The sequence below is a fragment of the Vicugna pacos genome, chromosome 22 (assembly GCF_048564905.1).
Source record: "Vicugna pacos chromosome 22, VicPac4, whole genome shotgun sequence".
Classification (NCBI taxonomy): domain Eukaryota; kingdom Metazoa; phylum Chordata; class Mammalia; order Artiodactyla; family Camelidae; genus Vicugna; species Vicugna pacos.
Genome location: NC_133008.1, coordinates 1,678,539 through 1,704,034, shown reverse-complemented (window position 1 = coordinate 1,704,034; position 25,496 = coordinate 1,678,539).

Sequence of the window (25,496 nt, the reverse complement as noted above, 5' to 3'; positions counted from 1 at the left end):
CACAATATTTGAGGGTAGGGAGGCAGCAATAAAAAGAAATTTATCCTGAAAACAAGAAATTAAATTCTTGGGAAGATGATGTGTTCAGCTTGAGATATCAGTAATACTTTTATGACCTTGGTCTGATAATATCCTGCCTTATAATTTGATCTGTTTGACAGCTGGATCATGAATCTAATGATGCCACAATTTTGGGAGCAGAACAGACCAACCCACGATGGGAACGGGAAAACCATCTGTATCCCATGAGCAAACTGGGGTTATTTTATGAATACCCTGAAATGAGTAAGTCATCAGTGGAGATTTCTGTGCTGTCGGTTATACTAGAGTATGCTTTGGGTCTCAGAAGCATCGGTTACCAAGCCAAACAATGTCCTAGCATACCGAAACGGAGCCCGCTTTTTTCCATTAGATGCAATTATGCAGTCAGGCTTTCAAATAGGGTGCCTGTGTATATCTTTGTCAATATTTATGTTGTACAAAGCTGAAGATTTACTGCCAAGGAATGAAATGGAATACTTATTCAGATATGTCTCCACCATTGATTCTCAGATCCTTCTGGTCATGTCGTCTAAGGATGAACTCAGAACCGTTACTAGATGTGACTCAGCTCAGGCTGTAGCCCGTGTGGCACAGCTGTTGGCTGATATCCTTCTAAACAGAGTCATGTGAGCCAGTCAGCCTGTACAGAAAGCCCGCAAGCGCATCCTGCCTCATTGCAGCAAGGTGCACCGGGTCACCCCTTCCACATCTCACACCTGCCTTTGATATTGTTCCTATTTCTTCTGGCTGATGGTTTCTGCCTGGTTCCTTGAGTGACCTCATGACACATCACTGGCTTGAATTCAGGATGAATTTGCTGATCTGGAGTATCGGTAGAACACAGATCCCCTCCTTCTCCAATGTCTTTGTCCATTTCCGTACATTTGCTTGGGCTCTGTTCCTCTTGGTTGAACTTGGTTTTGAGCTCTCAGTTGCCTTTAAATTGTTGCATCTCAAAATAGATTTCCATAGGAAACGTTATCTTTTCTATTATGCATGGTGCACTTTTATCTACTAGAAGGCTGTTGATGTGCACGTTTTGTATCTGAAACCTTTCAGCTCACCACTGCCTTGAAGTAGTTTTTTTTTTTTAAACTTAGGAGACAGGAAAGGATTTTTGTCAATAGGCTTTGCATTTATGCATGCAGGTTCTTGTCTGCAAAGGCACCCTTTGTGCTTCCTGTTTATAAGTCTACAGATGGAGTTTTCTTTTTCCTAAATTACATTCTATATATAAAATAATTGCTTTTAAAAATATACATTATACATAGAAATGCATCTGGTTCCCTCGGTGAATGAAAGGTCATATTGTGGCATCTTCAGTCAGCTATGCTTTGTGGCCTGGTGTCTGATTTGAGTTTCATCTTTGATTTTGCTGTGTTTAGTGACCAGGTTCCATGAAGGGTGCAGCTGCTGTCCCTGGTGTAGAAATTATGTTCGTTTATTCTTCTTATTTTCAAAAGGACTTTAAGCCAATGACCTGTTATTCCAAAATGAGTCATAATGGTAAATATGTCTTATTGGGGGTATTATCAGCATTAATAATAACAACAACATTCTGGGGGCAGCATATCATTAGGTATTTTAACACACACAAAAAAAGCCTTGGAAAAAAGTTATTGTTCTAATTAAGTCAAATAAATGTCATGAAAGGAAAAATTGTACGCTTTTGGGAGAAATTGATAGGGCTTTTAGAACTTTATAGTCTCATTAAAATACCAATTAAATAATTCAGCCTAACTCTACCCTACATAACAGGATGGAGTAACAGCTATTCTAGAGAGATTTTTCAGATTTATTCGTTTTCCTATTATCTAAATAATCCCTGACGAATTAGAAAATTCAATCCATTTCTGAGAGTAGGAAGTCTGTTATTCTGTATTCAATGCTGGAGTGAAACTTATTTTGTGTTCTTTTCATTCATGGGAGATAGAATTTCCAAGTGCTTTTTGAATTATTTTTGTTCCTCTAAAATAAATTGCCTTTGGTGGTGATCTCCTGACCTCAGTTTCCTCCTCCCAGTTTTCCCCATGATCATTAATGACACCCCACCTGCCTTTTAGTTATGCCTCTTAGCTGCTGAAGGGGAACAGCTACTGATAGATGACCCTGGAGCCCTCCACCCGTGCTTCGTTAGGCCTTGCACGCAGCCACCAACCCTAGTCTCCTTCGCCTGAATTACCTTTCTCTGCTTTTCTGCCTGGAAGGACTCTTGCCAAGCCTTGACAGGGACCCCTCCACTTTTTAGAGATTATCTGCTCTCCTGTCTAGGCATGAATTGTACTTGATTCTTGTCTTGATGGTGCATGATCGTGTCCATGTCCATTGTGCTCCCCGACTGTAGTGATCCTGTCGGAGGCAGTAGTCAGACTTTTCATCTTCCCGTCCATGTCTGGAGCACCACAGCCTGGACCCTGGTTCTCCTACGTGTTTAAGTGACTTGAGCTTGGAGTTTCAACACACTCACATACAACTATTAGATGAGGTGGCGGTAACATTGCCCCGAATGCCCCCACAAGGTTCTATATGGCAAATGGTTTTTTCTGAGTGAAATTTCTCTTCTATTTGTTTTCATGAATTCCCCACTGTCCTTTGAGATTATTAGAGTAACCCTGAGTTGTTAACCACAATATCTCTCCCCCCACCAGTGAATGATCCTGCTGCCTGAGAACTCAGACATGGGACATAAGAGAAATAATCTATCAGTCTTAAAATCTGGAAGCCATAAGATACCGTTTTGTACTTAGAGCACCCACAGCACAAACACCAGTCTCTCAAGAATTTGACGCTGCCTTCCCAGAGGGCGGGTGCCATAAGTGGAATGCTGTGAGGGATGAAGTGAGAGCTCTGCATCTCTGGTACTGCCTTTTCCACCCTTGCTGTGTTAACTTGATCTTCCCTTCATATATTATGTTCTCCATTTAATTTACTGCATTTAATATCAGTTGTTCTTCAACATCTCCTTGCACCCGCCCCCTCCTTTCCCTATCTCTCCAGTGCTCTCCCACCCACTCCTCTCCTGCGCTCTCCAGGAACAGGCCTGTCTCCCCCACACCCTCACCTCTGTTCTGACTGCCCACCACCTGCACTGACATTTCCTTAACTCCGCAGAATAAACTTTCCAAAATGGCAGCTGAGTAACTGGGGGCGATTTTAGACCTCTCATCTCTTTACTGATTCATTCATTTATCCAACCAACAAACATTGAGTACTGCTATGCCAAACACTGCATCAACTGCTGGGGAGACCAAGACAGGTAAGACTTGGTGTCTGCACTTCCCAGGCCAGGCGAGGCATGGCAAGTAGTTAATGGATTGCTAAGCAGGTGAACACAAATTGGACTTCCTAGAGCTGGAAATATTTGAACTGAATCTTGAAAGGTGAAAGGAAGTTAGCTCTCAATTTTGTGGTAGAGGGAGTGGACACTTCATGCAGAGAGGTAGAGACATATATGTGTACACAGCATGAAGTGGCTTGGCCAGACTGAAGAACAACAAGTAGAGCTAGAACAAAGGATCCATAGGTGGGAATATCAGGTGCACAAGGCCTCTGTCACGATGGGCCTTGTGTGCTTAGACTTCAATATATCCTTAAGGAAGCAGGGATATATTGGAATATTTGTAAGAGAATTGCATAATGTTTATGTTGCAGAATATCTGGTTATTCTGGCAGCAGAATGGAAGATACTATTTTTGGGGGGAGGCCCATATTTTGGGGGAAAGGATATTTCGGGGACCAACCCAGGTAACCCAGACAACAATTGGCACATGCCTGCAGAGAGGCCGTGGGCAGAAGGAGAGAGACATGGGCGGCATAAGTGGTGACTGCTGCAGTGGGGACTGCAGGACCGGGGCGGCGGGCCGCAGAGCTGCTGAGTTGACTTTCAGTGACCCATCCAGAGAGCAGATCTGCAGGGGGAGTGTAAGGGGAGGAGCTGGTTTCGAGGAGATGGTTCTGTGTGTGACATTTGGAGTGTGAAGTGTCTATGGGACATCTAAGGGGTGATGTCCATTGTTAAGCTGGTTTCACCAGTCAGGAGCTCAGAGGAGCTGTGGGTGAGGCTGTGGGGGCGATTCAGTCCTGCCAGGTGGAGGACTGAAGACGAGGCCTTGGGGAAAAGGGCCATGTACATGGCAAATGGGAGAAGAGAGGTCCACCAAGAGAAAGAAGAATAGCAGTGCAGTTGAGAGAAAACGAGTTGAGGCAACACAGAGAAGGCTGTAACCTGGCTTAAGAGGGATTTGAACACTGAATAAAAGGAGCGTAGTGAGAAAGGGGGTTGTGTGGGGCATAAAAGCAAGGGCTAAAGCCCACCTCTAATTGTCTAAACTGAGGAAAAGGCGGAGGAGGACTACACTTAGGTAGCTTTTAAAAAACAGATCTGTGTGTATCTGTGTGTGTGCATATGTGCACACACACTTTTCTGCCTGGGCTTTTAATATTTATTTAATTAAAACAAAAATTAAGGGGGGAAAACATTCCACTGAGAGGAAAATATTTGTCCACGGCAAAAGCTACCTGGTAATCAAATAAACAGGAGCTGAAAATGCCCACTGGTTTGAAACACGCAGCCACAGGTAGTGCAACTCCTTTCTCAGTGCCGCGGTGAGGGCCGTGGGGGATGCAGGGCTCTGAGCCCTGGAGGAGTCATCAGCGCAGGCACTTCTCCCAGATACTGGACTTTAAAGGGAAGAAGAAAGTATAGAAAGTATCAGAGAGCAATACAGGGCAGTGAGAGAGGGTTGGGCAAGGGTCAGTTTTGTTTTACAGGGGGCGTTTCTGGCCTTGCTGTGTTGCTAGGCCTTTGCTCTTGTTGGTATTTGTTCCAAAAGCTTTTTAGAAAGTTCTTCTCGCTTGACTATCTGAACAGATTAAATCATGTTGGGTTATTTCTAGTGTTTTATTTTTAATTAAAAAATTTTCTGGAATTTATTTTAATGTCAAAAGTGAGGACAATGTACCAGGCCTTCTAATGATTTAGTTAATTACACCAGTACCTGAATCCACTGATTTTAAGTGTCAGTTTTATAATATTACTAAAATCTCTTAAATATCCACATCTATTCTTGAAATGTATTCTATTTCATTCATACTCTCAGTGCACTATTTCTATACTGTTTCCATGACCATAGATTAATATCTCCTACAGTTGGTCCTATTTTATCCTTTTCCAGAGTGTGCCTAATATTACAAATTCAAACATCCCTCCTCATTATTTTATTTGTATATTTGTGTATATTTCTGGAAGTAATTTAGGATCACCTTTCAGAAATTTTTCTTAAATCCATTCGGGTTTATTAAGTAAATTTGCATTCAGATACTAAATTTATTTTGGAGAAAAAATGTTCTATGTCCCCCAAATTTGAGTCTGCCAACTGAAGAGGATGGTGCATTCTATTGTTCATTCAATCATCATTTTTTTTCTTTTTTAAGTCATTTATCAGAATCATTTTAACATTTTTCATTAATTTATTTCTGAATAGTCTGTGCCTTGGTTGTCATTATAAATGATATCTTTTCTGGGTTTGAACAGGGATGATTGCTAATGAAGTCTTAATTTCTAGTTTCTCTTGAATTAGAAAGGGATCTGACAGTGTGGGGCCCTCTTTCCAATATGGTGACTGTGAGCAGTGCATTTCATTAAGATGTCCACTTGCCAATTTGCCAGTGGCTGCACCTACTCCACATTTTTCTGATACTTACCCGCCCCCTGTAGGCAGACTTGTTCATGTAGGGTTAGGTGGGTTATGGAAACAGATACTGACATCACTGCTGCCACGCTGCTGACCCTGTGGCATCACTAACTCTGGTTCTTTCTCTGTGACTTCCCTGAATATGACATCTCCTTTTAGGCTGGGGACATGAGGCTTCTTTCCAGCACTGTCGGTTTTTCGGCAACACACCCCTGCCTCTCAGGTCAGAAGCAAATGTCAGCTCCTCCTACTCATCCACCCAATCCACGGTCTTGCCGTTCCTGGCCAGAGTGGTCCCTATCCCTTGACTGAGCAGTAACACTAAAGGGACTACAAACTTGCCTTTCATCCACTGTCTTAGTTACATACCTGTGGTAGTTTACTTAAAAGTCTGCCAGTTAGGGTCTAAAAGTCTTTTAGATCTCTGGCCTTATCATTTCTAACTGCTCCCCCACCCCATGGAACAGCTTACCGCAGATCTCTGCTGCCCCATCTGTAGCAATGCCCTGTAAATTACAGACAGAGAGAAAAGAACTTCTAAGCCACCACCATAACTTTGACTTCCTGTGACCACACAGACCATAGAAATATCAAGATAAAAATTCCTGAAGAAGGATATTTTGCTTAGGAAGACACTTTAATTGCATACCTTTCTGTGACTTGTAATAACTTCATAGACTCTCTGAATGTGCTGCACTCACCTTCCCAGACTCAAGGGAGCTTGCTCACTTGCCTATTTTCAGTGCATTTCCTCCAACATTCTCTATGCAGAGCCTTCCCAAAAGTACATTCCTTATTCCTTTTTAAATTCTTATATACAACCACAATATTCTTTTTCTTAATCCTCAATGACAAATCATCTTCCAAGATTGTATTATTTCAACACTGAGAGTGAATAATATGCTTCAAGATTCCCAAGTTTGTTACCAGAAAATAACTATGATTGGTTGAAGATTTTTAAGTATGTTATTCCTACTAAGGGTATATACGTGAAAGAAACAGGTTGTAATGTGTCTTCTTCCGAGAGATTTTATATTTGCCTTTTGTTTGGATTCTTTCACTGTTGAACATTATTATTACCATGAATGTCTTTTCTCTTTGGGATTTAGTTCACCATTTGCCCCTCTCTCTTTACAGGAGTAAAGGAATTGATGCTGTCCTTCCATCCATCCACCACTCCATGTTGTGTGTCCATTCCTTCAACAGGTATTCAGTTTGGGTTCACCACCTTATCTGTGGCCGCTTTCCAGTGGCCAATCTGTTGGCTCTGGAGAACAATATATTGCAAATCAGAGTGGGTATGTGGAAACTTGACTACCCTGTATAGACGCATGGTACCAGAAAAAGCCCAGGACATCGCAGCATGGCAGCCCACCATGCAAGGAACAGCAATTCTGGCTGTGGTGGACCAATGTGAGTAAAAAGTCTTCATGGGCTGAAGACTTTGAAAAGTCCAAACATGCATTGGCATTACTTCCTAAGGAATCCAGTGTTGGGCATTGTTTAATATGAGAGGCAGATGCTAACACTGACATCGCTATAAACAACATATTTGTTGTAACTGTAATTGTTATTATTTTAATATATTTTCTTTATAAATATTATTTATGACTTACAAGAGCTCTTACAGAGGCAGTTGTTAAGAAGCGTGGCCATTATACTGTTGCAGAAGTGTTAATTCAGTAGAAGCATGGTAATAGTATTAATAAGTACTCACTCGTTTGATCCTCACATGGCTCTAAATGTTACCCAGCAGTGCTTCTATAATGGAGATAGAAATCCATCTGTTTAAGTTTTTGCAGAACCTAAAATAAGAGCAGTCATTCCACCATATTTTACCATATATTCCAGACTCTCAGTTTAAAGTAGGAACTACCTGATGAGGTCATATAAACCCTTTGTGAATCCCCAATCATTCATTACATTCCTGGACCCCTGGGGCAGAGGTTCTTCTAGAAGGTGGTCCCATCTCTCCTCCCCACCCCACTCTTGGCCTTTGCTACACACTGTTGGTCATTAGCTAAGCATCCTCATGTCCTGCATGTGTCTGAGCTGTGAGGGAACAGAACTCAGCTGTTTACAAACTGTAGTGACTATGACCAGTTTGAACAGTCTCTCTCCTTCCCTGCCCACACCCCCACAGGGCAACAGGGGGCTCACAACCACAGCGATTCCCATGCCAGCCCATCAGGGAGCCTTCTTCCCTAGAAATGTTCTTACAACCAGGGCTGTTTCCTCCCTTACTTCACTGCCAGTTTCACTCCCAGGTTGCAGTCCCAAACAAAAGGCTATCCCAGTTTGAATTTCTTAATCAAGTCATATTTACGCTAAGTCCCTGGCACTTTCCCATGAGCACTCATAGAAACAGAACAGGACCTGGCAGTGGCTGTGGGCCAGGTTCCTGGGTGAGGGGACTTGCTGGGCCCTTCAGGTTCTGTAGTCTGGCTCGAGCTTAGCTCCCAGCACCGCGTCTTCCCAACTGCATGATTTCGGGCAAGGCTTCAACACTTCAGAGCTTCATTTTATCCCTGCTTCATATTTTAAGACTGTTATGTACCAAAAAGTGTGCTTAGGGAATTCAGTGAGACAATGAATGGATTTCACATAAGATGGTCCTCAGGGAAGGTTAGTTATTTTCATTATGCACCATCGATAAAATTGGCTGCACAGACTTGGCCAGGTATCACAGCTACAGGCACAAGAATTTGACAATGTGTCACTGTGGCTCATAGTCACTATTTTACACAGTAAAACAGCTACACGAGACCACCCAGCTGTCAGCCCACCCGACTCCCCACCCCAAGATCCCTGAATTAATCTGATTTGCTTGCTACCCCTTCTTTTTGGAGAAAGTTGGCAGATCACACACAGTCAATGACTGCTAGGTTATGTCCATTCCCATTCACTCAAATTGCCCCATTTTCAGTATCCACTGTGCTGCAAAACATAGACTAATATTCAGAATAGGACAGCAAGGCCTTTCCCATTCCACAGTCAGAGAAGCATGAATCTGTCATGTTTAATATGGCATATGACACTAAGCAAGGCAGGAAAACAGGCTCCTGTGCTTTAACAACATTTTTAATAATGACGTTTGAAACTAAAAGTGTTTTTGTTTGACCTACAGCTAACCAGAAAATTTAATTGACTCCTATGACCCATTCCTCAGGTGTCCTGGTTTGATTGTATTAGGCACTTTTTCCTCATCTCCCCAGCATGACTTTGCTCCATCAGCACAGATGGAGTGTCTCCAAGGCTGCTCTGTGTGCATGGGCGTGTGTGTGCACACATGTGCCCCCACTGATTGGTGCCACTGTTTCATATCCAGGGGTTGTTCTGTCTTATAACTCAGGCATTGCTTTATTATATCCTAGAAAACTGCTTTTAGATCATTGATTGAACTATAGACCATCCTCTTGCCCATATTAGGAAGTGACGTCTTCCAAGACACAGGTCCTGTGTGTTTCTATTTATGTATAAGTAAGAATTAAATATGCATGTCATCCCCTCCCATATTTAATTTGTGTCTTCTCAATTGAATGTGCACAGTAAAGGCTAACTTCCCATAACAGGAGAACTTTTAGGAAGACAGAAGAAGGAATTAGCCACCAGGGAGAAGACAGGACATCAAGCAGGATTTGGTATAAAATTATTTACTCTAAAGCTGCTCTGGCTCAATATGTGGAATTGACATTGTTGTTTCTTGTCAGAGCATCTGCTATTGAAGACTGATTTTAATTTACTTTGATATAACTGGAAAATTGTGTTGGAACAACATGGGAAATGAAGCACACTGCATCTATCTGTACTTTGAATTGTGTCTCACAGCTACTCAGTTTTGAGGAAAAGTATCTTGTCTGGAGACAATACAATTATTTTCATTGTTGGAATTTTTCTAGCTTCCAGAAGCACATCTGCAGGTGATTCTGTAAAAGTCTAGAGTTGACTTAAATAGCAGGAAATTTTAGCCTATTGAAATCAGGAGAAGTGAAATATTTTTGCCTACTACCACCACCACCACCAGGCAAGCACGTGTACACCCAGAGAGATTTCACATCAGACGAAATGACAAAGCTGGTTCTGTTACCGAGGCCAAACTTGTTCTGCTCGCTACACAACAGCGATAAAAAAGTAAATCAGGAGACAAGGTTTTGGAGCAAGGTATAGTAACTTTATTCAGAAAGCTGGCAGACCAAGAAGATGGGGGACTAATGTCCTGGAGAATCATCTTGCCCAAGTCAGAATTCAGGCCCCTTTTAAGCTAAAAAGGGGAGGGAGTGTGGTTGGCTGTGCAAACTTCTTGCTGCAGGCATTCTTTGTTCTTGCAGTCATCCATGTGTGTCAGGCTGTGGTGTCCCTGTAAATCTCCAACAAAACAAAGGTTATTCTCTATTTTGCAACTTGCCATCCCTGCATAAGTGCAGAAGTGCTAACATCATTAAATGTCAGAGCCCCAAGAATAGGCTTTCCTGTAGGTATTAGGCTAAAGGCAACGTTGTTTTACAAAAGGTGCAGAGCCAGCAAGATTAAGCCTGGAAAACAGGGCACAGTGCTTCAAACTAAAGGAACAGATCCAATGTGGCGTCAGATTTGTTCTCTATTACAGTTCGAGTTAGGGGAAATTTTGCAGTAGAAAATCCCCTCAGTTGTTTTTCTTGCTTTACCTGACATCTTGTTTGTTGGCTTGTGGTCTCATGGTGTCTATACCGTATGTTCAGATGAATAATATTAAAATCATATGGTGCAGAAAACATATCTGTTCTGCTTCAAATAATGACTGAAACATTTAGCTTTGTTTATTCCCATAGAATTTGGATTGAATCATTTCTCAACTTTCTTCTTCCTTCAAACCAGTATTTTACTGGAGGGTTTAAAGCCCAAATTAAAGAATTTTTCAGGGAAATATACACAAAATGTTATGATAACTCACAGAGAAAAAATGTGATAATGAGTGTGTTATTGTCCATGAATGACTGAAAAATTGTGCTGAACACTGGAATTAGACACAACATTGTATAATGATTATAAATCAATAAAAAATGTTTAAAAAAAGAATTTTGGAGAAGACTCATGTAATTCATAACAGTTTTACATCCGAATTTAAGGCTGACCCATATTTATACTTTTAATCAAGGAACACAATAAACTTTCTTAGTAGACCATTAATGGCGTTTTTAACTTTGTCCATGTAATCTTTTGGAAGTTGAGAGACCTAGACACCTGATCTAACAAAACAGGAATCATTGCTTGACTCTGTGAATGAAAGAATCCCAGTATAGTTTCCTGCAAGTATATTTTATTAAAAATAATAAGGAATTCTTGCTCTCTAATAAAGCAACATACATAAGAACATTCTGAGTGTTTAAAATAAATCAGACTATGGGCTAACTTATCTAAACAAGTCAAGATAGTTTTGGGAAAAATGTATGAACTTGAAGGAAAATACATATTGTGTAATTAATATCCTATTTTTAATAAGCAAATGATAAAAAACCCAAAATTTAATCATTTATTTAAAAAGTAGTTATATAAAGCCAACTTATTTTTCATAAGTTACATAAATAAAAGGGCTATCAAAATTTACATTATTAAAGATTAAATTATACCAAATAGATCACCAAGGTTGATTGATTTTCATGATATTAATAATTTTTGAAAATATAACTTACATATAACATATCCAAGCAGCCCTTCAGTTATCCACAGTACCCTAGTATACAGTTATTCTTACTGTACTTAAAACAAGTAATAGGCAAGTTTCAGGCCCTTGCTTTGAACTGCCACTGGAATTCTGGATATTCCCTTAGGTTAAAGACCAGAAGCAAAGTAACAATTCTAGTTTAAAGCAGTTGCTCAAAGACTTTAAAACATTCACTATCTATATCCAGTTACAGGAAAGAATTAAGTTTTCTGAACGTTAAAAAAAGAAATTTATGCTGAAAATGAAATTCTGTCATGTATGCTGATCATAACTATACAGGCTCTAAATTAATCCTCCCTTTACTGTTTTAATACCAACATAGGTCATTATAATCGCTTTCAAATTCCATTTATGCTAGATGAACGAACGCCTCTCCACATGCTCAATTCTGACAGCTGAGTGTGTGTGAAAGCCATCAATCACCTAGCTAGTTGGGAACACACAGTTTCTTTTCAGTGGGAAAATACACGACATAAATATATATGGGGAGGTACTAGCTCCAACTCGGCTTAACAGAGAAAAGTGCATGAACTTGAAACTCACACTAAGAAGCATACTGAGAAATCACATTAAGTGTTTCTATGGCTCCTCAATCCCTTTATGCGACATTAACGAACGCGTCTCCACATGCTCAATTCTGAGAGTTGAATGTGCGTGTAATCGGTCAATGACCTATCTTGTTGTGAACACACAGTTTCTTTAGAGTGTGGAACTAAACTAAATATATATATATATATATGGATAGCTAGTAGCTCCAACACGATTTTACACTGAAAACTGCATGAACTTCAAACCAGCACTAGAAAACATACGTACAAATCGCAGTGTTTCTAAAGTTACAAAATCCATTTATGCTACATGAACGAATGCCTCTACACATGTTCAATTCTGAGAGTTGAATGTGTGTGAAAGCCATCAAACAACTAGCTTGTTGGGAAAACACAGTTTCTTTTCTATTGGAAACTACACAATATCTATATGGTGAGATACTAGCACCAACTTGGTTTTACAGTGGAAATTGCATGAAATTCAAACCGGACCTAGGAAAAATAATGAGAAACCAGACTAAGTGATTCTACTGCAACCCATTGCCCTCATCCTAGATGAATGAACGCCTCTCTCCATGCTCAGTTCTGAGAGATGAATGTGTTCAAAAGCCATCTATCGGTTAGCTTGTAGGGAACACACAGATCCTTTTGAGTGGAGAAAAACAATATACACATATATATGGGAGGTAATATTTCCAAGTCAACTTTACAGTGAAAACTGCATGAAATTCAAACCAGCACTAGGAACGAAACTGAGAAACCAGAGTAAGTCTTTCTAATGCAACCCATTCCCTTTATGCTAGATGAATGAACGTATCTTAAAATGCTCTATTCTGAGACTTAAGTGTGCGTGAAAGCCGTCAATCACCTAGCTTTTGGGGAACACACAGTTTCTTTTGAGTTGGGAATAACACTATATAAATATATATGGGGAGGTACTAGCTCCAACTCTGTTTCACAGTGAAAAATGCATGAAATTCAAACTGGCACGAGGAAATATACTGAGAAACCATAGTAAGTGTTTCTACGGCAAATCATTCCCTTCATCCTAGATGAACGAACGTCTCTCCACAGGCTCAGTTCTGAGGGTTGAATGTGTGCAAAATCATCTATCACTAGTCTTGTGGGGAACAGACAGTTTCTTTTGACTGGGGAACTACACTACATACATATATATGGGGAGGTACTAGCTCCAAGTCGATTTTACAGTGAAAACTGCATGAACTTCAAACCGGCAATAGGAAACATACTGAGAAATCAGAGTAAGTGTTTCTTATGCTACCCATTCCCTTTATGCTAGATGAACGAACCAGACTCCACATGCTCAATTCTGAGAGTTAAGTGTGTGTGAAAGCCGACAGTCACCTAGCTTGTTGGAAACAAACATATTCTTTTGAGTGGAAAACTACAATATATTCATATATATGGAGAGGTACTAGGTCCAAGTGTTTCACCGTGAAACCTGCAGCAAATTTACCGACACTAGGAAACATACTAAGAAACAAGAGTAATTATTTCTAGTGCAACCCATTCCCTTTATACTAGATGAACGATAGCCTGTCCACATGCTCTGTTTTGAGTTTAATGCTAGCGAATACCATCTATCACTTAGCTTGTAGGGAACACAGTGTCTTTTGAGTGCCGAACTAACTACATACATATATACGGGGAGGTACTAGCCCGAAGTCGATTTTACAATGAAAACTGAATGAACTTCAAACTGGCACTAGGAAACAACTGAGAATCCAGATAAGTGGTTCAACTGCAACCCATTCCCTTCATCCTAGATGAACTAACGCTTCACCCCATGCTCAGTTCTGAGAGCAGACTCTGTGCGAAAGCCATCTATCACTTAGCTTGTAGGGAACACACAGTTACTTTTGATTGGGGAAATACACTACATACATATAAATGAGGAGGTACTAGTTCCAAGTCGGTTCAAAAGTGCAAAATGCATGAAGTTCAGACCAGCACTAGTTAATATACTAAGAAACCAGAGTAAGTGTTTCTATTACTAACTATCCCCTTTATGCTATATGAATGAACGTCTCTACACATGCTCAATTCTGAGAGTTAAATGAGTGTGAGACCCGTTAGGAAGCTAACTTTTGGGAACACACAAATTCTTTTCAGTGGGAAACAACACTAAATACCTATATATGGGGAGGTACTAGTTCCAAATTGGTTTTACAGTTAAAACTGCATGAACTGCAAACTCGAATTAGGAAACATACTGAGAAAACAAAGCAAGTGTTTCTACTGCAAATCATTCCCTTTAAGCTAGTTGAAAGAATACCTCTCCACATGCTCAGTTCTGAGTGTTGAATAAGGGTGAATGTAAACTATAACTTAGCTTGTAGGGAAAACATAGTTTCCTTTGAGTGGGGAAATACACTACATATATCTATATTGGAAGGTAATAGCTCCAAGTCGTTTTTACACTGAAAACTGCATGAATTTCAAACCGCCACTAGGAAACATACTGAGAAAACAGAGTAAATATTTCAAGTGCTACCTCTTCTCTTTATGCAAGATGAAAGAACGTATCTTAACATGCTCAATTCTGAGAGTAAGTGAGTGTGAAAGCCGTCAAACACCTAGCTTGTTGGGGAAACACAATCTTTTTCATGGGGAAAATACATGACATGATTTTATATGGGGAGGTACTAGCCCCAACACGGTTTTACAGTGAAAACTGCATGAACTTCAAACCGGCATGAGGAAACAGACTGAGAAACCCGTGTAAGTGTTTCAATTGCAAAGAATTCCCTTTATCGTAATTGAACGAAAGCGTCTACACATGCTCAGTTATGAGGGATGAATGTGTGCAAATGTAAAACATCACTTAGCTTGAAGGGAAAACATAGTTTCTAAAGAGTGAAGAACGACACTACATATATACATATATATTGGCGTACTACCTCCAACTCGGGTTTACACTGAAAAATATATGAACTTTAAAAGGACACTAGGAAACATCCTGAGAAACCAGGGTAATTCTTTCTACTGCAAACCATTATCTTTTTGCTAAAAGAATGAACGTCTCTCTACATGCTCAATTCTGAGAATTAATTGTGTGTGAAAGCCGTCAATCATCAAGCAACTTGGGAACACTCAGATTCTATCCAGTGGGAAACTAATCTCTCTCTCTATATATATAGGGAGATACAAGCTCCAACTCGTGTCTAAAGTGAAAAGTGTATGAACTTCAAAACGGCAATAGGAAACATACTGAGAAAACAGAGTAAATGTTTCAACTGCAACACATTCCCTTCATGTTAGATGAAAAAATTCACACCTCATGCTCAATTCTGAGATTTAAGTGTGTGTGAAAGCCGTCAACCAACTAGCTTGTTTGGAACACACACTTTCTTTACACTGGAAAACTAAACTATATAAATACATATGGGAAGGTAATATTTCCAACTCGGTTTTACAGTGAAAACTGCATGAAATTAAAACCGGCACTAGGAAACATACTGAGAAACCAAGTTAGCGTTTCTACTGCAAGACATTCCCTTAAGGTTAGATGAACGAATATCTCTCCACATGTTAATTCTGAGATTTAGGTCAGTGTAAAAGTCATCAATTAGCTAGTTTTTTGGGAAAACAAAGTTTTATTCAGCAGGAAACTACACTGTATATATATATATATATACGGGATGGTACTAGCTCCAAATTGGTTTTAAAGTGAAAAATGCATCAATTTCAAACCGGAATTAGGAAACATATTCAGACCCCACAGTAAGTGTATTTACAGGAATCCATTCTGTTTAGTTTAGATGAACGAATCCCACCTCATATACTCAGTTTCAAAAATTGAATGTGTGTGAAAGCCGAAAATCACAAATCTTCTCGGGATCAAATACTTTGTTTACAGTGAGGAACACACTACATAAATATACATTGGCAGGTACAGTTTTCAACTAGGTTATACAGTGAAAACATCATGAAATTCAAACCAAAAATATTAAATATACTGCGACAACAGAGTATGAGTTTCTAGTGGTACCTATTCTTTTTATCCTATATGAACAAACGTAATTCCATTTGCTCAGTACTGAGAGTTCAGACTGTGTGGAAGCCATCAATAAACTAGCTTGAAGGGAACACAGAGTTTAATTCACTGGGAAAACAATCTACATACATATATATGGGGGAAATAGCTCAACCCTGTTTTACAGTGAAAATTGCATGAACTTCAAATTGACACAAAAAACATACTGAGAAACCAGAGTAAGTAAATCAACTGCAACCCAGTCACTTTAGGTTAGATGAAAGGACGTCTGCTCAAATGCTGAACACTGAGAATAAAGTTTGTGTGAAATCCGTGAATCACAAAGCATGTTGTGAACACATAGTATTTTCTACTGGAAAAAAACTATATAGATATGTATTGGGAGGTAATAACTCGAAATCGATTTAACAGTGAAAACTGCATGAACGTCTAAGCAGTTTTGGAAACATAATCAGAAAGAAGAGTAAGTGTTAAAAATTGACAAAAATTCACTTAATGCTAGATAGACGAATGACAATAAACATGCTCAATTATTACAGAGAAGTGTGTGTGAAAAAAAAAACACCAAGCTTTGTGGGAAAAAAGATGCTTTTCATTTGGAAACTAGACTACAAACATATATAAGGGGAGGTAAAAGCTCCAACTCTGCTTAATATTGAAAATCGCAGGAATTGAAAATCGGCACTAAGAAAAAGTCTGAGAAAGCAGGGTGAGGGTTCCACCAGAAACAAGTTTCAATTGTGCTAGATGAACGAAAGTCACTCCAAATGTGTAGCTTTAAATTGAAAAGAAAGTTTGTCTTCCCAAAAAGCAAGTTGAAGGACGGGTTTCATAAATACTTAAATTTCAGAACAAACATGTGGAGAGACGTTCGTTCATCCAGCACAAAGGGAACGGGTTGCAGGAGAAACACTTACTCTGGTTTCTCAGTCTGTTTCCTAGTACCGGTTTGAAGTTCCTGCGGTTTGCACTGTAAAACCGGGTTGGAGCATGTTCCTCCCCATATATACGAATGGAGTGGAGTTTGCAACTGACAAGAAACCTTGTGTTCCCATCAAGCTAGGTGAAGGACAGCTTTCACACACACTCATCTCTCAGAACTGAGCATGTGGAGAGACGTTCGTTCATCCAGCACAAAGGGAACGGGTTGCAGGAGAAACCCTTACTCTGGATTCTCAGTCTGTTTCCTAGTGCTGGTTTGAAGTGCCTGCCGTTTTCACTGTAAAACCGAGTTGGAGATTGTACCTCCCCTTATATATGTATCGAGTGGAGTTTGCAACTGAAAAGAAACTTTGTGTTCCCTTCAAGCTAGGTGAAGGACGGCTTCACACACACTTATCTCTCAGAACTGAGCATGTGGAGAGACGTTCGTTCATCCAGCACAAAGGGAACGGGTTGCAGGAGAAACCCTTACTCTGGTTTCTCAGTCTGTTTCCTAGTGCCGGTTTGAAGTGCCTGCCGTTTTCACTGTAAAACCGAGTTGGAGCTTGTACCTCCCCATATATATGTATGGAGTGGAGTTGGCAACTGAAAAGAAACTTTGTGTTCCCTTCAAGCTAGGTGAAGGACGGCTTTCACACACACTTATCTCTCAGAACTGAGCATGTGGAGAGACGTTCGTTCATCCAGCACAAAGGGAACGGGTTGCAGGAGGAACCCTTACTCTGGTTTCTCAGTCTGTTTCCTAGTGCCGGTTTGAAGTGCCTGCCCTTTTCACTGTAAAACCGTGTTGCAGCATGTACCTCCCCATATATATATATGGAGTGGAGTTGGCAACTGAAAAGAAACTTTGTGTTCCCTTCAAGCTAGGTGAAGGACGGCTTTCACACACACTTATCTCTCAGAACTGAGCATGTGGAGAGACGTTCGTTCATCCAGCACAAAGGGAACGGGTTGCAGGAGAAACCCTTACTCTGGTTTCTCAGTCTGTTTCCTAGTGCCGGTTTGAAGTGCCTGCCGTTTTCACTGTAAAACCGAGTTGGAGCTTGTTCCTCCCCATATATATGTATGGAGTGGAGTTGGCAACTGAAAAGAAACTTTGTGTTCCCTTCAAGCTAGGTGAAGGACGGCTTTCACACACACTTATCTCTCAGAACTGAGCATGTGGAGAGACGTTCGTTCATCCAGCACAAAGGGAACGGGTTGCAGGAGAAACCCTTACTCTGGTTTCTCAGTCTGTTTCCTAGTGCCGATTAGAAGTGCCTGCCGTTTTCACTGTAAAACCGTGTTGGAGCTTGTTCCTCCCCATATATATGTATGGGGTGGGGTTGGCAACTGAAAAAAAACTTTGTGTTCCCTTCAAGCTAGGTGAAGGACGGCTTTCACACACACTTATCTCTCAGAACTGAGCATGTGGAGAGACGTTCGTTCATCCTGCACAAAGGGAACGGGTTGCAGGAGAAACCCTTACTCTGGTTTCTCAGTCTGTTTCCTAGTGCCGGTTTGAAGTGCCTGCCGTTTTCACTGTAAAACCGAGTTGCAGCTTGTACCTCCCCATATATATGTATGGAGTGGAGTTGGCAACTGAAAAGAAACTTTGTGTTCCCTTCAAGCTAGGTGAAGGACGGCTTTCACACACACTTATCTCTCAGAACTGAGCATGTGGAGAGACGTTCGTTCATCCAGCACAAAGGGAACGGGTTGCAGGAGAAACCCTTACTCTGGTTTCTCAGTCTGTTTCCTAGTGCCGGTTTGAAGTGCCTGCCGTTTTCACTGTAAAACCGAGTTGGAGCTTGTACCTCCCCATATATATGTATGGAGTGGAGTTGGCAACTGAAAAGAAACTTTGTGTTCCCTTCAAGCTAGGTGAAGGACGGCTTTCACACACATTTATCTCTCAGAACTGAGCATGTGGAGAGACGTTCGTTCATCCAGCACAAAGGGAACGGGTTGCAGGAGAAACCCTTACTCTGGTTTCTCAGTCTGTTTCCTAGTGCCGGTTTGAAGTGCCTGCCGTTTTCACTGTAAAACCGAGTTGGAGCTTGTACCTCCCCATATATATGTATGGAGTGGAGTTGGCAACTGAAAAGAAACTTTGTGTTCCCTTCAAGCTAGGTGTAGGACGGCTTTCACACACATTTATCTCTCAGAACTGAGCATGTGGAGAGACGTTCGTTCATCCAGCACAAAGGGAACGGGTTGCAGGAGAAACCCTTACTCTGGTTTCTCAGTCTGTTTCCTAGTGCCGGTTTGAAGTGCCTGCCTTTTTCACTGTAAAACCGAGCTGGAGATTGTACCTCCCCATATATATGTATGGAGTGGAGTTGGCAACTGAAAAGAAATTTTGTGTTCCCTTCAAGCTAGGTGAAGGACGGCTTTCACACACACTTATCTCTCAGAACTGAGCATGTGGAGAGACGTTCGTTCATCCAGCACAAAGGGAACGGGTTGCAGGAGAAACCCTTACTCTGGTTTCTCAGTCTGTTTCCTAGTGCCGGTTTGAATTGCCTGCCGTTTTCACTGTAAAGCCGAGTTGGAGCTTGTTCCTCCCCATATATATGTATGGAGTGGAGTTGGCAACTGAAATGAAACTTTGTGTTCCCTTCAAGCTAGGTGAAGGACGGCTTTCACACACACTTATCTCTCAGAACTGAGCATGTGGAGAGACGTTCGTTCATCCAGCACAAAGGGAACGGGTTGCAGGAGAAACCCTTACTCTGGTTTCTCAGTCTGTTTCCTAGTGCCGGTTTGAAGTGCCTGCCGTTTTCACTGTAAAACCGAGTTGGAGCTTGTACCTCCCCATATATATGTATGGAGTGGAGTTGGCAACTGAAAAGAAACTTTGTGTTCCCTTCAAGCTAGGTGAAGGACGGCTTTCACACACACTTATCTCTCAGAACTGAGCATGTGGAGAGACGTTCGTTCATCCAGCACAAAGGGAACGGGTTGCAGGAGAAACCCTTACTCTGGTTTCTCAGTCTGTTTCCTAGTGCCGGTTTGAAGTGCCTGCCGTTTTCACTGTAAAACCGAGTTGCAGCTTGTACCTCCCCATATATATGTATGGAGTGGAGTTGGCAACTGAAAAGGAACTTTGTGTTCCCTTCAAGCTAGGTGAAGGACGGCTTTCACACACACTTATCTCTCAGAACTGAGCATGTGGAGAGACGTTCGTTCATCCAGCACAAAGGGAACGGGTTGCAGGGGAAACCCTTACTCTGGTTTCTCAGTCTGTTTCCTAGTGCCGGTTTGAAGTGCCTGCCGTTTTCACTGTAAAACCGAGTTGCAGCTTGTACCTCCCCATATATATATATGGAGTGGAGTTGGCAACTGAAAAGAAACTTTGTGTTCCCTTCAAGCTAGGTGAAGGACGGCTTTCACACACACTTATCTCTCAGAACTGAGCATGTGGAGAGACGTTCGTTCATCCAGCACAAAGGGAACGGGTTGCAGGAGAAACCCTTACTCTGGTTTCTCAGTCTGTTTCCTAGTGCCGGTTTGAAGTGCCTGCCCTTTTCACTGTAAAACCGAGTTGCAGCTTGTACTTCCCCATATATATGTATGGAGTGGAGTTGGCAACTGAAAAGAAACTTTGTGTTCCCTTCAAGCTAGGTGAAGGACGGCTGTCACACACACTTATCTCTCAGAACTGAGCATGTGGAGAGACGTTCGTTCATCCAGCACAAAGGGAACGGGTTGCAGGAGAAACCCTTACTCTGGTTTCTCAGTCTGTTTCCTAGTGCCGGTTTGAAGTGCCTGCCGTTTTCACTGTAAAACCGAGCTGGAGCTTGTACCTCCCCATATATATGTTTGGAGTGGAGTTGGCAACTGAAAAGAAACTTTGTGTTCCCTTCAAGCTAGGTGAAGGACGGCTTTCACACACACTTATCTCTCAGAACTGAGCATGTGGAGAGACGTTCGTTCATCCAGCACAAAGGGAACGGGTTGCAGGAGAAACCCTTACTCTGGTTTCTCAGTCTGTTTCCTAGTGCCGGTTTGAAGTGCCTGCCGTTTTCACTGTAAAACCGAGCTGGAGCTTGTACCTCCCCATATATATGTATGGAGTGGAGTTGGCAACTGAAAAGAAACTTTGTGTTCCCTTCAAGCTAGGTGAAGGACGGCTTTCACACACACTTATCTCTCAGAACTGAGCATGTGGAGAGACGTTCGTTCATCCAGCACAAAGGGAACGGGTTGCAGGAGAAACCCTTACTCTGGTTTCTCACTCTGTTTCCTAGTGCCGGTTTGAAGTGCCTGCCGTTTTCACTGTAAAACCGAGTTGGAGCTTGTTCCTCCCCATATATATGTATGGAGTGGAGTTGGCAACTGAAAAGAAACTTTGTGTTCCCTTCAAGCTAGGTGAAGGACGGCTTTCACACACACTTATCTCTCAGAACTGAGCATGTGGAGAGACGTTCGTTCATCCAGCACAAAGGGAACGGGTTGCAGGAGAAACCCTTACTCTGGTTTCTCAGTTTGTTTCCTAGTGCCTGTTTGAAGTGCCTGACGTTTTCACTGTAAAACCGAGTTGGAGCTTGTACCTCCCCATATATATGTATGGAGTGGAGTTGGCAACTGAAAAGGAACTTTGTGTTCCCTTCAAGCTAGGTGAAGGATGGCTTTCACACACACTTATCTCTCAGAACTGAGCATGTGGAGAGACGTTCGTTCATCCAGCACAAAGGGAACGGGTTGCAGGAGAAACCCTTACTCTGGTTTCTCAGTCTGTTTCCCAGTGCCGGTTTGATGTGCCTGCCGTTTTCACTGTAAAACCGAGTTGGAGCTTGTTCCTCCCCATATATATGTATGGGGTAGGGTTGGCAACTGAAAAGAAACTTTGTGTTCCCTTCAAGCTAGGTGAAGGGCGGCTTTCACACACACTTATCTCTCAGAACTGAGCATGTGGAGAGACGTTCGTTCATCCAGCACAAAGGGAACGGGTTGCAGGAGAAACCCTTACTCTGGTTTCTCAGTCTGTTTCCTAGTGCCGGTTTGAAGTGCCTGCCGTTTTCACTGTAAAACCGAGTTGGAGCTTGTACCTCCCCATATATATGTATGGAGTGGAGTTGGCAACTGAAAAGAAACTTTGTGTTCCCTTCAAGCTAGGTGAAGGACGGCTTTCACACACACTTATCTCTCAGAACTGAGCATGTGGAGAGACGTTCGTTCATCCAGCACAAAGGGAACGGGTTGCAGGAGAAACCCTTACTCTGGTTTCTAAGTCTGTTTCCTAGTGCCGGTTTGAAGTGCCTGCCCTTTTCACTGTAAAACCGAGTTGGAGCTTGTACCTCCCCATATATATGTATGGAGTGGAGTTGGCAACTGAAAAGAAACTTTGTGTTCCCTTCAAGTTAGGTGAAGGACGGCTTTCACACACACTTATCTCTCAGAACTGAGCATGTGGAGAGACGTTCGTTCATCCAGCACAAAGGGAACGGGTTGCAGGGGAAACCCTTACTCTGGTTTCTCAGTCTGTTTCCTAGTGCCGGTTTGAAGTGCCTGCCGTTTTCACTGTAAAACCGAGTTGGAGCTTGTACCTCCCCATATATATGTATGGAGTGGAGTTGGCAACTGAAAAGAAACTTTGTGTTCCCTTCAAGCTAGGTGAAGGACGGCTTTCACACACACTTATCTCTCAGAACTGAGCATGTGGAGAGACGTTCGTTCATCCAGCACAAAGGGAACGGGTTGCAGGAGAAACCCTTACTCTGGTTTCTAAGTCTGTTTCCTAGTGCCGGTTTGAAGTGCCTGCCCTTTTCACTGTAAAACCGAGTTGGAGCTTGTACCTCCCCATATATATGTATGGAGTGGAGTTGGCAACTGAAAAGAAACTTTGTGTTCCCTTCAAGCTAGGTGAAGGACGGCTTTCACACACGCTTATCTCTCAGAACTGAGCATGTGGAGAGACGTTCGTTCATCCAGCACAAAGGGAACGGGTTGCAGGAGAAACCCTTACTCTGGTTTCTCAGTCTGTTTCCTAGTGCCGGTTTGAAGTGCCTGCCGTTTTCACTGTAAAACCGAGTTGCAGCTTGTACCTCCCCATATATATGTATGGAGTGGAGTTGGCAACTGAAAAGGAACTTTGTGTTCCCTTCAAGCTAGGTGAAGGACGGCTTTCACACACACTTATCTCTCAGAACTGAGCATGTGGAGAGACGTTCGTTCATCCAGCACAAAGGGAACGGGTTGCAGGGGAAACCCTTACTCTGGTTTCTCAGTCTGTTTCCTAGTGCCGGTTTGAAGTGCCTGCCGTTTTCACTGTAAAACCGAGTTGCAGCTTGTACCTCCCCATATATATGTATGGAGTGGAGTTGGCAACTGAAAAGGAACTTTGTGTTCCCTTCAAGCTAGGTGAAGGACGGCTTTCACACACACTTATCTCTCAGAACTGAGCATGTGGAGAGACGTTCGTTCATCCAGCACAAAGGGAACGGGTTGCAGGGGAAACCCTTACTCTGGTTTCTCAGTCTGTTTCCTAGTGCCGGTTTGAAGTGCCTGCCGTTTTCACTGTAAAACCGAGTTGCAGCTTGTACCTCCCCATATATATGTATGGAGTGGAGTTGGCAACTGAAAAGAAACTTTGTGTTCCCTTCAAGCTAGGTGAAGGACGGCTTTCACACACACTTATCTCTCAGAACTGAGCATGTGGAGAGACGTTCGTTCATCCAGCACAAAGGGAACGGGTTGCAGGAGAAACCCTTACTCTGGTTTCTCAGTCTGTTTCCTAGTGCCGGTTTGAAGTGCCTGCCGTTTTCACTGTAAAACCGAGTTGCAGCTTGTACCTCCCCATATATATGTATGGAGTGGAGTTGGCAACTGAAAAGAAACTTTGTGTTCCCTTCAAGCTAGGTGAAGGACGGCTTTCACACACACTTATCTCTCAGAACTGAGCATGTGGAGAGACGTTCGTTCATCCAGCACAAAGGGAACGGGTTGCAGGAGAAACCCTTACTCTGGTTTCTCAGTCTGTTTCCTAGTGCCGGTTTGAAGTGCCTGACGTTTTCACTGTAAAACCGAGTTGGAGCTTGTACCTCCCCATATATATGTATGGAGTGGAGTTGGCAACTGAAAAGAAACTTTGTGTTCCCTTCAAGCTAGGTGAAGGACGGCTTTCACACACACTTATCTCTCAGAACTGAGCATGTGGAGAGACGTTCGCTCATCCAGCACAAAGGGAACGGGTTGCAGGAGAAACCCTTACTCTGGTTTCTCAGTCTGTTTCCTAGTGCCGGTTTGAAGTGCCTGCCGTTTTCACTGTAAAACCGAGTTGCAGCTTGTACCTCCCCATATATATGTATGGAGTGGAGTTGGCAACTGAAAAGGAACTTTGTGTTCCCTTCAAGCTAGGTGAAGGACGGCTTTCACACACACTTATCTCTCAGAACTGAGCATGTGGAGAGACGTTCGTTCATCCAGCACAAAGGGAACGGGTTGCAGGGGAAACCCTTACTCTGGTTTCTCAGTCTGTTTCCTAGTGCCGGTTTGAAGTGCCTGCCGTTTTCACTGTAAAACCGAGTTGCAGCTTGTACCTCCCCATATATATGTATGGAGTGGAGTTGGCAACTGAAAAGGAACTTTGTGTTCCCTTCAAGCTAGGTGAAGGACGGCTTTCACACACACTTATCTCTCAGAACTGAGCATGTGGAGAGACGTTCGTTCATCCAGCACAAAGGGAACGGGTTGCAGGGGAAACCCTTACTCTGGTTTCTCAGTCTGTTTCCTAGTGCCGGTTTGAAGTGCCTGCCGTTTTCACTGTAAAACCGAGTTGCAGCTTGTACCTCCCCATATATATGTATGGAGTGGAGTTGGCAACTGAAAAGAAACTTTGTGTTCCCTTCAAGCTAGGTGAAGGACGGCTTTCACACACACTTATCTCTCAGAACTGAGCATGTGGAGAGACGTTCGTTCATCCAGCACAAAGGGAACGGGTTGCAGGAGAAACCCTTACTCTGGTTTCTCAGTCTGTTTCCTAGTGCCGGTTTGAAGTGCCTGCCGTTTTCACTGTAAAACCGAGTTGCAGCTTGTACCTACCCATATATATGTATGTAGTGGAGTTGGCAACTGAAAAGAAACTTTGTGTTCCCTTCAAGCTAGGTGAAGGACGGCTTTCACACACACTTATCTCTCAGATCTGAGCATGTGGAGAGACGTTCGTTCATCCAGCACAAAGGGAACGGGTTGCAGGAGAAACCCTTACTCTGGTTTCTCAGTCTGTTTCCTAGTGCCGGTTTGAAGTGCCTGCCCTTTTCACTGTAAAACCGAGTTGGAGCTTGTACCCCCCCATATATATGTATGGAATGGAGTTGGCAACTGAAAAGAAACTTTGTGTTCCCTTCAAGCTAGGTGAAGGACGGCTTTCACACACACTTATCTCTCAGAACTGAGCATGTGGAGAGACGTTCGCTCATCCAGCACAAAGGGAACGGGTTGCAGGAGAAACCCTTACTCTGGTTTCTCAGTCTGTTTCCTAGTGCCGGTTTGAAGTGCCTGCCGTTTTCACTGTAAAACCGAGTTGGAGCTTGTACCTCCCCATATATATGTATGGAGTGGAGTTGGCA